The sequence below is a fragment of the Apium graveolens genome, chromosome 3 (genome assembly GCF_009905375.1).
Source record: "Apium graveolens cultivar Ventura chromosome 3, ASM990537v1, whole genome shotgun sequence".
Taxonomy (NCBI): domain Eukaryota; kingdom Viridiplantae; phylum Streptophyta; class Magnoliopsida; order Apiales; family Apiaceae; genus Apium; species Apium graveolens.
In genome coordinates, this window is record NC_133649.1 from 199,917,436 (window position 1) to 199,931,481 (window position 14,046).

Consider the following 14,046-nt stretch of genomic DNA (forward strand, 5'->3'; position numbering starts at 1 on the left):
AATCTACCTTTTCTCCTTTATCGTGTCCATATGCCTTCCTTAATCAACGAAAACTTCAATTGTCATTGCATGTTATCTTATTCGTAGCTTCACATCAAAGCTTCCATACTGGTAATACTCCCGACATTATCTTTGCAATAGTTAAGTAGAACAGGCTATCCAATAGTCAACAAATCGGCTGATGTCACATCACCTTGTTACTATAAATATATCACATTGTCATAACACCATTAATTATCTTCAAGAAAGCTCCAGAACCATAATCTCCTCTAACTCTCTTTTCAATACTTATCTAATTCATTCCACAAACTAGTCATGGGTGGCCTAATCTCTAATGGCTTCTTTTAATCTGGTAACAACTATCCTTCGGAACACCTGAATCTTCTTTCTATATCTCAAGTACTCACCATTCACTGTAACTTCCGAATTCATCCTCATAGGTACTGTTGCTTTATAGGACAAGTTTTAAACCGAGGGTATAGAATAGGATGTAGGGTAAACTAAAGAGATACACTCACATCCGAATGTCCAGTAAAACAAAATTAAACAGATTGAGGTTCTTGAATAGGTAGTCTCGTATCAAAAGGTGGTAGAATAGCGTAGAATAGCTTGAAGAGGTGCAACTGTCATAACGGAAGGTAGTACCATTAATACTGATAGAAGAACAAGGTGCAAATCAAATCTAATAGAAGATGACGATCCTCGAACGGAAAAATCCAAACGATCCGATGATACAGGGAAATCAGAATCTTCCATTACCGTTGTCTGGAGATCACGTCGCAAGTTAAGAATCCTGAATCGCAACACGAACCGCACCGGAGACCAACTGTACAATCGCACTTAACCTCACAATGTCTTATCTTTCTATTTCCTATTCCTAATCCTAACCCTCTACCCAATGCCGACAATCTAGGCTTGTTTCAGTGACTTATAACATGTAGCTCTGATACCAACCTGTGGCGCCCTCCAAACTCGGGTCAGAAGTTTGGGGTCCACACCACATACACAATATATAAACCTGTATAAGAAATATTATTTGCAATGAACCTGCTTTACATAACCACGGATCGCAACAGGTTAAAGTATGAAAACAAGCCACAACCTTAATTTATTACAACGTACCAAATCCCAACTGATTTAACGTATAACTGATAACGAAAATTTTCTTACAATCATACTATCTCTCTACCGCATGAAGCTCCTGCTAGCTCGATCCAACTCAAACTGGAACCTTAGCCCTCATTTTGGACTGATGAACTTCACTATCATCCATATCCTTTTTAACTATAAAATATATAAAAAGATTCGCAAGAGTGAGCTAACTAGCTCAGCAAGTCACAATAACGATAACTGAGGTTAACAATGATCAAATGAGATGATTCAGAGGAATCAAGTTTCTTTTTAACTAATCATTAGAATTGGATATTCATTTTAAGTTTTAAAAACCAAGGTTAGGCTGCTGATCAGTCATGCACTAACCCCGAGCGAAGCACACAACTCTGCTCTATGAACTGGATCCAAGGCACACATTGGCCTAATTCGACCACAAATCTGGTCTGACCACGAATCTGGTCCACATAAAGAAAACTATCCAATTCTAAAATAATTCAGTGTAATAAACAATGTAATTCAATAAGCAAGATTACAATCAGCAGCGGTAAAGCATTGGTATAAAAGCGTAATACGATTCATGAGTATCACAAGGGTATATCAGGGTATGTATAAGAAATGGTTTTCAGTTTGTAAAAGGATCAGGTATTAGACCAGTAATGATTTTTTTCAAGGTATAGTTCTTTGATGTTATAAAGAATAGTTAGGGTATAAAAGTTTCTGTGTTTTCAAACAATTCTCTTCCAGTGTTTGGTAGTTATACATTTGGGGAGTAGTATCATATTTGGGAGGTTTGGTATCTGAAAATCAACAAAGGATGGTTTACAAATAATAAGGATTATGGCTCAAGATCAAGAAAAAAATCAGGGTTCAAGGTTAAATAGTTTAAAGCACTTGCAATATTAAAACAAGAGTTATTTAGAATAATAACGACATGTTATGAAATAGTTCAAAAATATTTGCAATATATCTTGAAAAAAAGTTCAGAAGTACTTGCCTTACAGGGATTTACAACTATTAATGATCGACTCTGAGCCGACTCTGCCGCTCAGGCTTTAACGTTCAACCACTAGTCCACATTAGATTCGACCTCGACACTCAGGTTTTTTCGTTGAAACTCTACTGAGCTCGTCGACTGACTACTAGGTCATCTTTAGTCCAACGTCCACTTTCGGTTTCCCGACTAGAACCTACAGGGTCAAAATACCCTAAGTTAGACGTCCAGGTATGCATGACATATCCTTAATACCCATTCTACCCAACGATATTCAAACCCGACTCATAATTATGTATATTATATAACACACGCAACAAGTAGGGTTCATAATCTCAAAAATCGGTTTGTTGTTCATTTTCGGAAAATACATATACTCTTTATTTTATGAAATCAGGGTTATCGATTTGGCAAAATATTTCATCCCATCGTATAATCAAATTTCATATAAAATGCACACATATATATAGTCACTTAACGTCCCGATAATTATCGGATACGTTCTCGTATTTACGTAGTTCAGTTACCGGAAATCGGGCAGTGTTGCCTTCGTTTATCGGACTACCCGTCGAAGCAATTCGACGTCAAATCAATAACAATCAAACTTACAACCACCACAATCCAACAATCCAGATACAATTTCCAACCTCCAATTCAATCCAATAATAACACTTAAAATTCCACACATTTTCAAGTTCAACTTAATTACAATTATTAATTATTATTCGCATTTTACATTTATTTATTTTATAAAAATTAGGACTCAGAATAACTTCATCACCGTTCACCGTCGGCTCGCCGAGGCTCATCGCCGACGGCAGTAAAATTCGTGGGTGCCCGTTTATTTCAGGTTTCCAACACGAATCCTATCGATAAAGTTTCGAATAATTATAAATTAATAATTCGAGTCATCAACACAATTTTGTGCGAGTATTTCAGAAATTAACTCGAATATATCAAGTTATTCAAGCAACACAACCATGACAGAAATAGGAGAGTAGGACAGCCACGCAGGTACGCACGCAACATCACCGCCGTCTCACCGGAAATGGTGAGAGCCGGTAAACAGCGAAACAGACGCATCAATAGAAGAAATACAGGCAACACGGCAACCCCATAATCCAGGCATCACACGCATATATATATATATATATACTCGACATATACATACATATGAAATCCATCAAAACCCCAATTGAGACCGTAACTGGGAACATGGGTAAGGCCGGAAAATAGTGGTCGGGACTCACCTGCACAGAGAGGAATGAGATGAAGGAGAGGAAACAGAGAGAGAGGGAAAAATCCGAGAGATTAAGAGTGAAAGACACAGTGAGATTGAGAAAAGAGAAAGAAAAATTAGAGAGAGAGGAACACAGATAAGGGACTAAGAGGGATTGACGTTTTCATAATTGCTGGCTACTTAATTTCAATCCACGTGTCCGAATAAAAAGGACACATGGCCCTTTTCTGATCGCACGTATAACACCCTCCAAATCCGGGGTATAGATTTGGGGCATTATTAACAACAATTACCAACTATACCTGCACAAGCGAAATATAAATATAATAGTTACCCCGAACTATCACTACTCAGGATCTTTTAAGGTCTGAGTTTGAAAACAAGAATCACGCACTACACTTTATTACAAACCCAACTAAATAAAACATGTCTCAAGAACTATCTTTGATACAAAACTTTATTCTATCTACAGTTTCACTACACAACTTTTATTCAAACTACACAAGACTTTTATTCAACCCAACATTACTACTTATCCTGCTACACCTGATCTGGCAATTCAAAGCTCTCTTCGGGAATAGGAAGGAACACTCTTGGTATAAGAGGGTCCCGCTGCTTGACTCGCTTCTTGACTATGCGGGTCCTGATGGGTTTTATTCTCTACCTTAACTGTAAAACAATAGGAGTAACAATAGAAAGGGATGAGCCAAAATTGCTCAACAAGCCTGTAAAAATATATATGGTATAGAGAAAGAGAAATGAGAGAAACAATAAGCTGTTGGTTGTAACAACCATCTGTATCTGTATCGAATAGTAATTTGCCAATGATGGCGAGTGCCAAATGAACAAGACTAGAAACAAGAACCAACATATGCACTATAATCTGCTGATCAGTCAGAATATAGTGCGGATCTATACCCAACTGCATAGACCCAACCAACATAAGGAGTACTCAGGCAACTATGGCCTATTAATTAATGGTCTGGGAAAAACCCAGCCTTTATAGTAACTATCCAGTCCAAGGCTGAGCATCCGGAATAATCGGTATGCTATTGATATATCCCAACACCAGGATATACCAGAGTATATGTAACAAGGGTAAAGGAATTGAAATATGAACAGGGAATTCAATAAAATTGGGTAAATCAAGAATTGAAATGAAATTGGAAACAAGCAATAATAATTGGATAACAGTGTATATGAACAATGATTATCAAAGAGAACTGATACGATAGAAAAGAAATATAAATCACTATTCTGAATTTAGAATAGGGGAAAAACTTGCCTTGCGCGTACTTAACCTGGTTTAACTCACTGCCTTCTGACCCTAGCTTGCTCTGCCTTGCTAACACTGAACAAATCATGGAAAGATAGGCGTTTAGATAACTCACTATATACGTGTATCTTGAATTGATAACACGCAACCTTATCAGTCTACCCATGCGTTTCTATCTGACTCGTATATATACACATACATTTATACAGCACATAGGTTCACATAATCACGTAAAGCACGTAGCACATAAAGCACATAATCAATTTCTGGATTTATAATTATTTTTAGAATCAATTCTAGGCTTATACCTGCATTACTATTCTTATATGATTTTATTATAATTTTTCGGAATTTATTCGGCTCAATTATACCCCTACTAGGACCTACGAACTATCAATTATCACCAAACTACTCTCTTTCGGAAGAAATTATAACTTACAACTATTTTTATTGGATTCGTCTCATTTTTCTGAGTCTAGGGGTCTTCGTTTCACTCAAATCGGACTAACGGTTGAATTATTACGAATTAAACAAGATTTAATTAATTAATAATTAATTATAAATAATTAATTATAATTAAACAATCCTTAATCATATTTTTAAATAATTAATTAATAATTATTGTATTTTAAAATAATTAATCCCTAATTATTAGGAATTATTATTATTTATTATAAATTATTATTACTTATTCGATCAGATCAATTATTTACAAATAATCAATCGATTTAATTAACCGATACGCTATTTATCAAATAACTACGAATTACTCGAATTATAGACCAACTTAACGATTAATCACTCGTATAACTATGAGCTACTCGCGATTCTCGCCTAATTACCGAACTATTCTATTATTATTGAAACTCATACGATTCGCTAAACAGATAATTACCGATAACTATTATACGATACGAATAATTATCACAATATTATTCGAATAACTAACGCTCGAATAATAATTCTAATTATCGAATCATTATTCGCACTATTAACTAATTATTAGATTATTAATTACCTCACTTAATTATTTCTAATCCTTATTTACTAATTAATTACCTAATTATTAATTAATTATCCAATTATTAATTAATTAGATAATTAATAAATAATTAGATAAATAGTTAAATAATTAATTAAATAAATAAATTCGAATTTATAATTTAATAAAATAATTCAGAAATTATAAATACTATTTTTCAGAATATAAAACTAATTTTTAATTAATTTTTAGAATTATTAAAACTGATTTTTAATTACTAAAATATAAATAAATAATTAATTTATTCAGAAACACAAAAACATAACAGGATTTAGGGTTGCAAGGATCAATCCCGGGTCGTAACCGGGTTGCAACTGGGTCGTCCCCAACCCAAACGGGTCGGGAAGAACACCGGCTGTAATTCCAGAATCCGACACCGGCGGACTGATTCCGGCGAGACGAAAGACATGGCCAAAACGTTCGATTCCAGGCGCGTTCTTCCCCGTTCTTGTTCCACAGCAATCACACGTCGTTCCCTTCTAATCCTCCTTCCTCGTTCATCGACACAACAGCCGGAAAACGAAGAAACGCGGCGGCGGCGGCTAAACTCCGGCGAGCTCGAAACAGACATCAACAAACACAAACCCGGTACCAATCGACAGGAAAAACGACGATCTACACGACTATGCTAACAGAATCATCAAACAATCAACAGAAATCAAAACCCGAATTCAAGAATTAAACCCGAAAATATAAATTTCTATTCAATCAATCAAACACGAAAAACAATTACATAATTGAAAACTAGAGATCATAAGCTTCAAAACGAATACTCACACGCTCGATTTGGACTCCGGAATCACGATCAAAATCGCCTTTGATCCTCCTGCTCTGTTCTTCACAAACCCTAACCCTAATTCCCTTTTTCTTTTTCTTTTTATTTTTCTGATTTTTCTGTATAATTAACTGATTTAATTAATAATAATTCAGGTATTTATATTTATGAAAATAATACCCCTAAGTAAAATTAAGGGTGTAATTACACTCCTAATAAAAATATTTGGCCCCAATTTTTATAATTTTTGGGTATTAATATTGAATTTTTAAATATCCAATAAATACTAAATAAATACTAAAAATTCCCAAAAATTGTGAAAATTACAAAAATACAAAGAAAAATGATATATGATAATTTCATGATCATATAAAAATAAAAATATAATTTTTTTGTGGAGTTTTTGATACCCGAAGGGATCCGGAAAAGTCATTTTTTCGCGAAAAAGGTCAATTGGTAAAACGTCTAGGGGTTCAGAATAGCGATATGGTATAGGGCATTTTTGGCAAAATAGGGCCAATGATTTTGTTTGAAATACGGGCTTTTAAAACATAGTTTTGAGCTGTACAGGTTTTGATATAATATATATAACTGACGATAAAACGTTCAATAAATATTCCAAACACGTTTGGATCAAAACAGCCAACACATAACACATAGCAGTTAGGGTTTAACAACTTACACATTTAATCACATCATAATACACATAATTTATCATTATTATAATATAATACCAGCGTAATTCCTCGGTCGTTACATTCTCCCCCCCTTTAACAAGATTCTGTCCTCAGAATCACATTATGCAAATAACTGAGGATACTTTTCTAACATTTCACTCTCAACCTCCCAGGTTGATTCTTCAACCACTGGGTTTCTCCATAAAACTCTCACTAATGACACAGACTTATTTCTTAATACCCTCTCTTGCCTATCTAGAATTCTTATTGGCTGTTCTACATACGACAAATCTGCCTGAAATTCTACTGGTTCATATTCTATTACATGCCCTGTATCAGGATTATACTTCTTAAGCATAGATACATGAAATACGTTGTGAATGTGCTGCATATGGGGTGGTAGAGCTAACTCGTACGCAACCTTCCCAATTTTCTTCAAAATCTCAAATGGTCCAACGTATCATGGCTTCAATTTCCCTTTATTGCCAAATCTGGTCAATCCTTTCCATGGCAATATTTTGAGCAATACGTGTTCTCCTTCCTGATAGTCCATATCCCTCCTTGCTTGGTCTGCATATCTGCTTTGTCTGTTTTGTGCTGCCTCGATTCGTTTTCGAATAAGTTTAATCTTTTCTTTTGTCTTCTGAATTAATTCTGGACCCAAAATCTTGCGTTCTCCAACTTCATCCCAATGCACTGGTGATCTGCATTTCCTTCCATATAATGCTTCATACGGTGGCATTCCAATACTGGCGTGATAGCTGTTATTATAAAAAAATTCCACTAGGGGTAAATGTTCATCCCAACTACCTTCAAAATCGATCGCACAAACTCGTAGCATGTCTTCAATCGTTTGAATTGTCCTTCCACTTTGACCGTCAGTTTGCGGATGATAGGCTGTACTCATATTCAACTTCGTTCCTAGACATTCTTGGAATTGTCTCCAAAATCTTGAATTGAAACGAGGATCTCGATCCGATACAATTGATACTGGTACTCCATGACGTATCACAATTTCTTTAAGATATAAGTGCACTAGCTTGTCTAATGAAAATCTCTCATTAATTGGAAGAAAATGTGCTGATTTCGTCAATCGATCAATAATAACCCAAATTGCATCGTGATTGGCTTTCGTCCTTGGAAGTCCCACTACGAAATCCATCGCTAGATGTTCCCATTTCCATTCTGGAATGTCTAATGGTTGCAATAACCCACTCGGACGTTGATGCTCTGCTTTAACTCGCTGGCATGTATAGCATTTACTCACCCATTCTGCTATCTCCTTCTTCATATTCGGCCACCAAAAGTTTTCCTTCAAATCGCGATACATTTTCGTGCTTCCTGGATGAATGGAATACTTCGAATTGTACGCATCTCGCATAATTTCTTCTTTTAATTCTGCCACATTAGGGATCCAGATTCTTGACGCAAAACGTAAAATTCCTTCATTATCTTTCTGAGTTGTAATCTCTTCTCCTGTTAAGTTGTCGTCTTGACTCATCACTTTATCTTGACAATGGCGAATCTTTTCTAGCAACCCTGGTTGAAAAGTCATAGCGTAAATAGTTCCTGCAGATTCATGAGGAATACGAATCTCAATTTCCAATTTGTCGAATTCTTTAACCAATTCTTCACATGAAGTTAACCGATTCAATCTTTCTTTTCTGCTTAGTGCATCTACTACAACATTTGCTTTTCCTGGATGATAACTGATTGTAACATCATAATCTTTAATTAATTCCAGCCATCGATGTTGTCGCATGTTTAGTTCCTTTTGCGTGAAGATATACTTCAGACTTTTATGATCCGTGTAGATTTCGCATTTTTTCACCATACAGATAGTGTCTCCAAAGCTTCAATGCAAATACAATTGCTGCCAATTCCAGATCATGCGTAGGATATTTCTGCTCATGAGGTTTAAGTTGTCTCGACACATATGCAATGACGTTACCATGTTGCATCAACACACATCCTAGCCCGCGATATGAAGTGTCACTGTAAATAACAAAATTTCCTTGCTCGGCTGGCAGTACTAATACTGGTGCAGTCACCAACCGATTCTTCAATTCTTGAAAACTTTCTTCACACTTACTATTCCATTCAAACTTTTCACTTTGTCGAGTTAACTTGGTCAGCGGTGTCGCTATCTTCACAAAATCTTTGACAAATCTTCGATAATATCCTGCCAATCCTAAGAAACTTCGAACCTCTGTCGGCGTCTTTGGTCTTTCCCAATTCAACACAGCTTCAATCTTTGCTGGATCAACTTGAATGCCTTCTCTACTGATGATATGCCCTAGAAACTACACTTCTTTCAACCAAAATTCACATTTTGAAAATTTTGCCTAAAGCTGCTCCTTTCGTAATATCTCCAATGTCGTTCTTAAATGCGCTGCATGCTCTTCTTCCGTCTTTGAGTAGATCAAGATGTCATCAATAAATACAATGATAAACTTATCCAAATACTTCTTGAATATTCGATTCATCAAATCCATAAACGCTGCAGGTGCATTCGTTAATCCAAAAGCCATCACAAGAAATTCATAGTGTCCGTACCTCGTTCTAAACGCTGTCTTTGGAATATCTTCGGCCTTGATCTTTAACTGATGATAGCCTGATCGTAAGTCGATTTTCAAAAACCATGCTGCTCCTTTTAGTTGATCAAATAAATCATCGATGCGAGGTAAATGATATTTATTCTTGATAGTTAACTTGTTCAGCTCACGATAATCAATACACAGTCGCATACTATCATCCTTCTTTTTCACGAACAATACTGGCGCACCCCATGGGGATACATTTGGCCTTATAATTCCTTTGTCAAGAAGTTCTTGCAACTGCTTTGCTAATTCCCTCATTTCAACAGGTGCCATTCGATATGGAGCTTTCGAAATTGGTTCGGTCCCTGGCGTCAAGTCAATAGTGAACTCAATTTCTCGATCTGGTGGAAGTCCTGGTAATTCGTCTGGAAAAACATCAAGAAATTCACAAACTACAGGAATATCTTTAATCTTCAAATTTCCCTTATCAGCATCCCGTACATAGGCTAAATAAGCTTGACATCCTTGACGTAGCAATCTTCTCGTCTGCATTATTGATAGGAATTTCTGCTTTTGCTTCTCACCTTTAAATATTACCGTTTCATTTTCTTCAGTTTGCAATTTCACTCTCTTATTCGCACAGTCAATTTGAGCATTATTACTAGATAGCCAATCCATTCCTAAAATAACATCAAACTCCCCTAACCTAAAAGGTATCAAATCAACTGAAAAATGACATCTCCCTATCTCAATATCACAACTCGGGCATACTCGATCTACTACAACCTGATCATTATTCGCTAATTTTATGACTAACACTTCATCCAACCACTGAACCTCACAATCTATCTTAGAGATAAAAGCTTCAGAAATAAAAGATCTAGTAGCTCCTGAATCAATCAATATCAAAGCATTTACGGAATTTACAGGGAGTGTACCTGCAACCACATTCGGACTCTGTACCGCTTCCTTCATTGACATGTTAAAAGTCCTTGCTATGGGCTGATTTTGCTGTGGTAGTGGAGGTGGAGGTAATGCTAAAACTCTTGGAATACTAGCAGCCATTGCAATTCCTCTGCAGTCTCTGGCGATATATCCTTTTCTCCCATATTGAAAACAAGTAACTTCTGCTTTTCCCATCGGACATTCTCCAGAATAGTGTCCCCTTTGCTTGCACTTGAAACACGTGACATTTGGCTTGTTGCAAATTCCCGTATGCTTTCTACCATACGTTCTGCAATCAGGTACAGGCGGTCGAATAAGCCTTTGCTGAGTTGGGGCAGGTAGTCGATTACCCATCCTCTGGTTGTTTTGTTCTGGCCTCCTAAAGTTTACTTTTCCTCGAGCTTGAAATCCCGGCCTTTTGTTGAAACGATTCTGCAAATTCCCTGGTCCTTTCTCTTTCTGAGCTGCTTCACTTTCTCCTTCAATAATCATAGCCTTCTGAACAACAGCTGTATAAGTTGTCAATTCAAACACAGCTACCCTGCTACGAATCCATGGTTTCAGTCCTTGCTGAAATCTCTTGGCCCGCTTCTCGTCCGTATCCACCTGCTCTGGAACAAACCTTGCCAATTCAGTAAACTTGGTCTCGTAATCCGCAACCGATAAGTTGTCTTGTTTCAGCTCCAGGAACTTGATCTCCATCTGGTTCTTCATAAAATGAGGAAAATATTTCTCCAAGAAAAGATCAGTGAATCTATTCCAGGTCACCACACCTTCTTCTTCCAAAGCTTTCTTTGATTCTCACCAGTAATTAGCTTCGCCTTTTAGGAAATAACTAGCGAAATCCATCTTCTGCTCTTCCTCAACCTTTACCAACGAAAAAGCCTTTTCCATCTCTTTCAGCCAAGCTCTCGCTTTTGTAGGATCCGTGGAACCCATAAATTCTGGTGGCTTCACCGACTGAAATTGCTTGAAAGTAGTCGTAGGTGCTGCTGGTGGTATTTGATGTCCTGGATGAGCGGCTTGCTGTAACATCCGTTACTGGAACTGCTGTTGTTGCTGCTGCATTTGTTGTTGCATCATCAACATCTGCTGTTGCATGAGATTAAACATCTGATCCATCTGTTTATTATTGTTTTGGCCCTCGGTGTTTCCATTCGATGAGTCGGGTTGTGCTTTTCTTTTAGGTGCAATCTTTCTGGTAAATAAACAATGAGTCTTCTTTAATAACAGTATATTAAACATGTATTAAAACAGTCGATTTGAGAAAATAAAACAGCTTATTAAATAACTGAATAGATAAAATAGTATGATGTGCTTTTTTTTAAATTTTTTTTTTAAAACATAAGGGTACAACATGATCGTAAATAAAACAACATTTGTAAATATGCAATGGTACTGAAATAAATATAAATGCTTAAATAACTGGAAATAAAATAAAGAAAACGTGCAAAAGATCATCTCGTATATATATATAGGTAGAACACCAGCTACAGGTGTCAGTGCTTGATACAAAAGCCTATGATATAACAGTCATACTACTACTACTACTATCGGTCAAAGTCAGTAACTACACTCATACAAACTAGTCATACAATACTATACTGCCTCTATCTACAAAATATACATAATACAACACTCATCGATCTGCTAGTCTCAAAATCCTGGTGGTACGTGGCTCAACTCCTCCCGCAATGCCTCTAGCACTGCCTCGGTAAGTCCTAATGCTCTGCGATATGCTGTCTCCGCGCTAAGATCCTGCTGTCTCAAATCAGTAAGCTGCTGCGAGCTAATCTGATGAATCTGATGTAACCTCTCTCTCAGTATATAATCTGGTCGTAATGCTCTGACATGACCATCTATCTGCGTCTCATACAATCCAAGGATCTCTCTACACTGGTTCTGCCATCTAATCCTCTCCTCCCTCTCTGCCTGAAAGCGCTGGTAAGTCACTGTATGATGCTCACGAAGATCGGTGCTGGAACCTCGAGAAGGTAATGGTCCATCTACCACGATCTCATCCATAAACTCTGGCTAAGGAAACTGATAAACTCCAGGAACAGGTGCATAAAAGGCTAATAGGGCAGGAAATAAGATAGGCTGCTCCATAGGCGCATACACTGGCGGCTCTGCCTCTGGCTCCATCTGTGGCATCTCTGGAATCTCGACTGGTGGCATCGGAATCTGAGGCTCTAAATCCTCCCACTCTGGGGGAAGTGGTATCTCTGGTGCTGGCTCAGGTGGCAATGGAGGTAAGATCTGCTCTGACACTGGGGCTACTACCGGTGCATCCACTGGATCTGTCTCGGTCCTCTCCGTAGACGATGATAAAGAAGCCATCTAATATACATAAAAATAATAACACAAAAACAATCAAATCACAATCCTACAACTCATAACTTCTAATCACATAGACAAACAATCCTAACACTCTTACTCTCATCCTATCTCATTTTCCTATCTTATCTTAACCCTAACGTTCTTGTTTTCAAAGGTCAAACCTAAGCTCTGATGCCAACTATAACACCCTCCAAATCCGGGGTATAGATTTGGGGCATTATTAACAACAATTACCAACTATACCTGCACAAGCGGAATATAAATATAATAGTTACCCCGAACTATCACTACTCAGGATCTTTTAAGGTCTGAGTTTGAAAACAAGAATCACGCACTACACTTTATTACAAACCCAACTAAATAAAACATGTCTCAAGAACTATCTTTGATACAAAACTTTATTCTATCTACAGTTTCACTACACAACTTTTATTCAAACTACACAAGACTTTTATTCAACCCAACATTACTACTTATCCTGCTACACCTGATCTGGCAATTCAAAGCTCTCTTCGGGAATAGGAAGGAACACTCTTGGTATAAGAGGGTCCCGCTGCTTGACTCGCTTCTTGACTATGCGGGTCCTGATGGGTTTCATTCTCTACCTTAACTGTAAAATAATAGGAGTAACAATAAAAAGGGATGAGCCAAAATTGCTCAACAAGCCTGCAAAAATATATATGGTATAAAGAAAGAGAAATGAGAGAAACAATAAGCTGTTGGTTATAACAACCATCTGTATCTGTATCGAATAGTAATTTGCCAATGATGGCGAGTGCCAAATGAACAAGACTGGAAACAAGAACCAACATATGCACTATAATCTACTGATCAGTCAGAATATAGTGCGGATCTATACCCAACTGCATAGACCCAACCAACATAAGGAGTACTCAGGCAACTATGGCCTATTAATTAATGGTCTGGGAAAAACCCAGCCTTTATAGTAACTATCTAGTCCAAGGCTGAGCATCCGGAACAATCGGTATGCTATTGATATATCCCAACACCAGGATATACCAGAGTATATGTAACAAGGGTAAAGGAATTAAAATATGAACAGGGAATTCAATAAAATTGGGTAAATCAAGAATTGAAATGAAATTG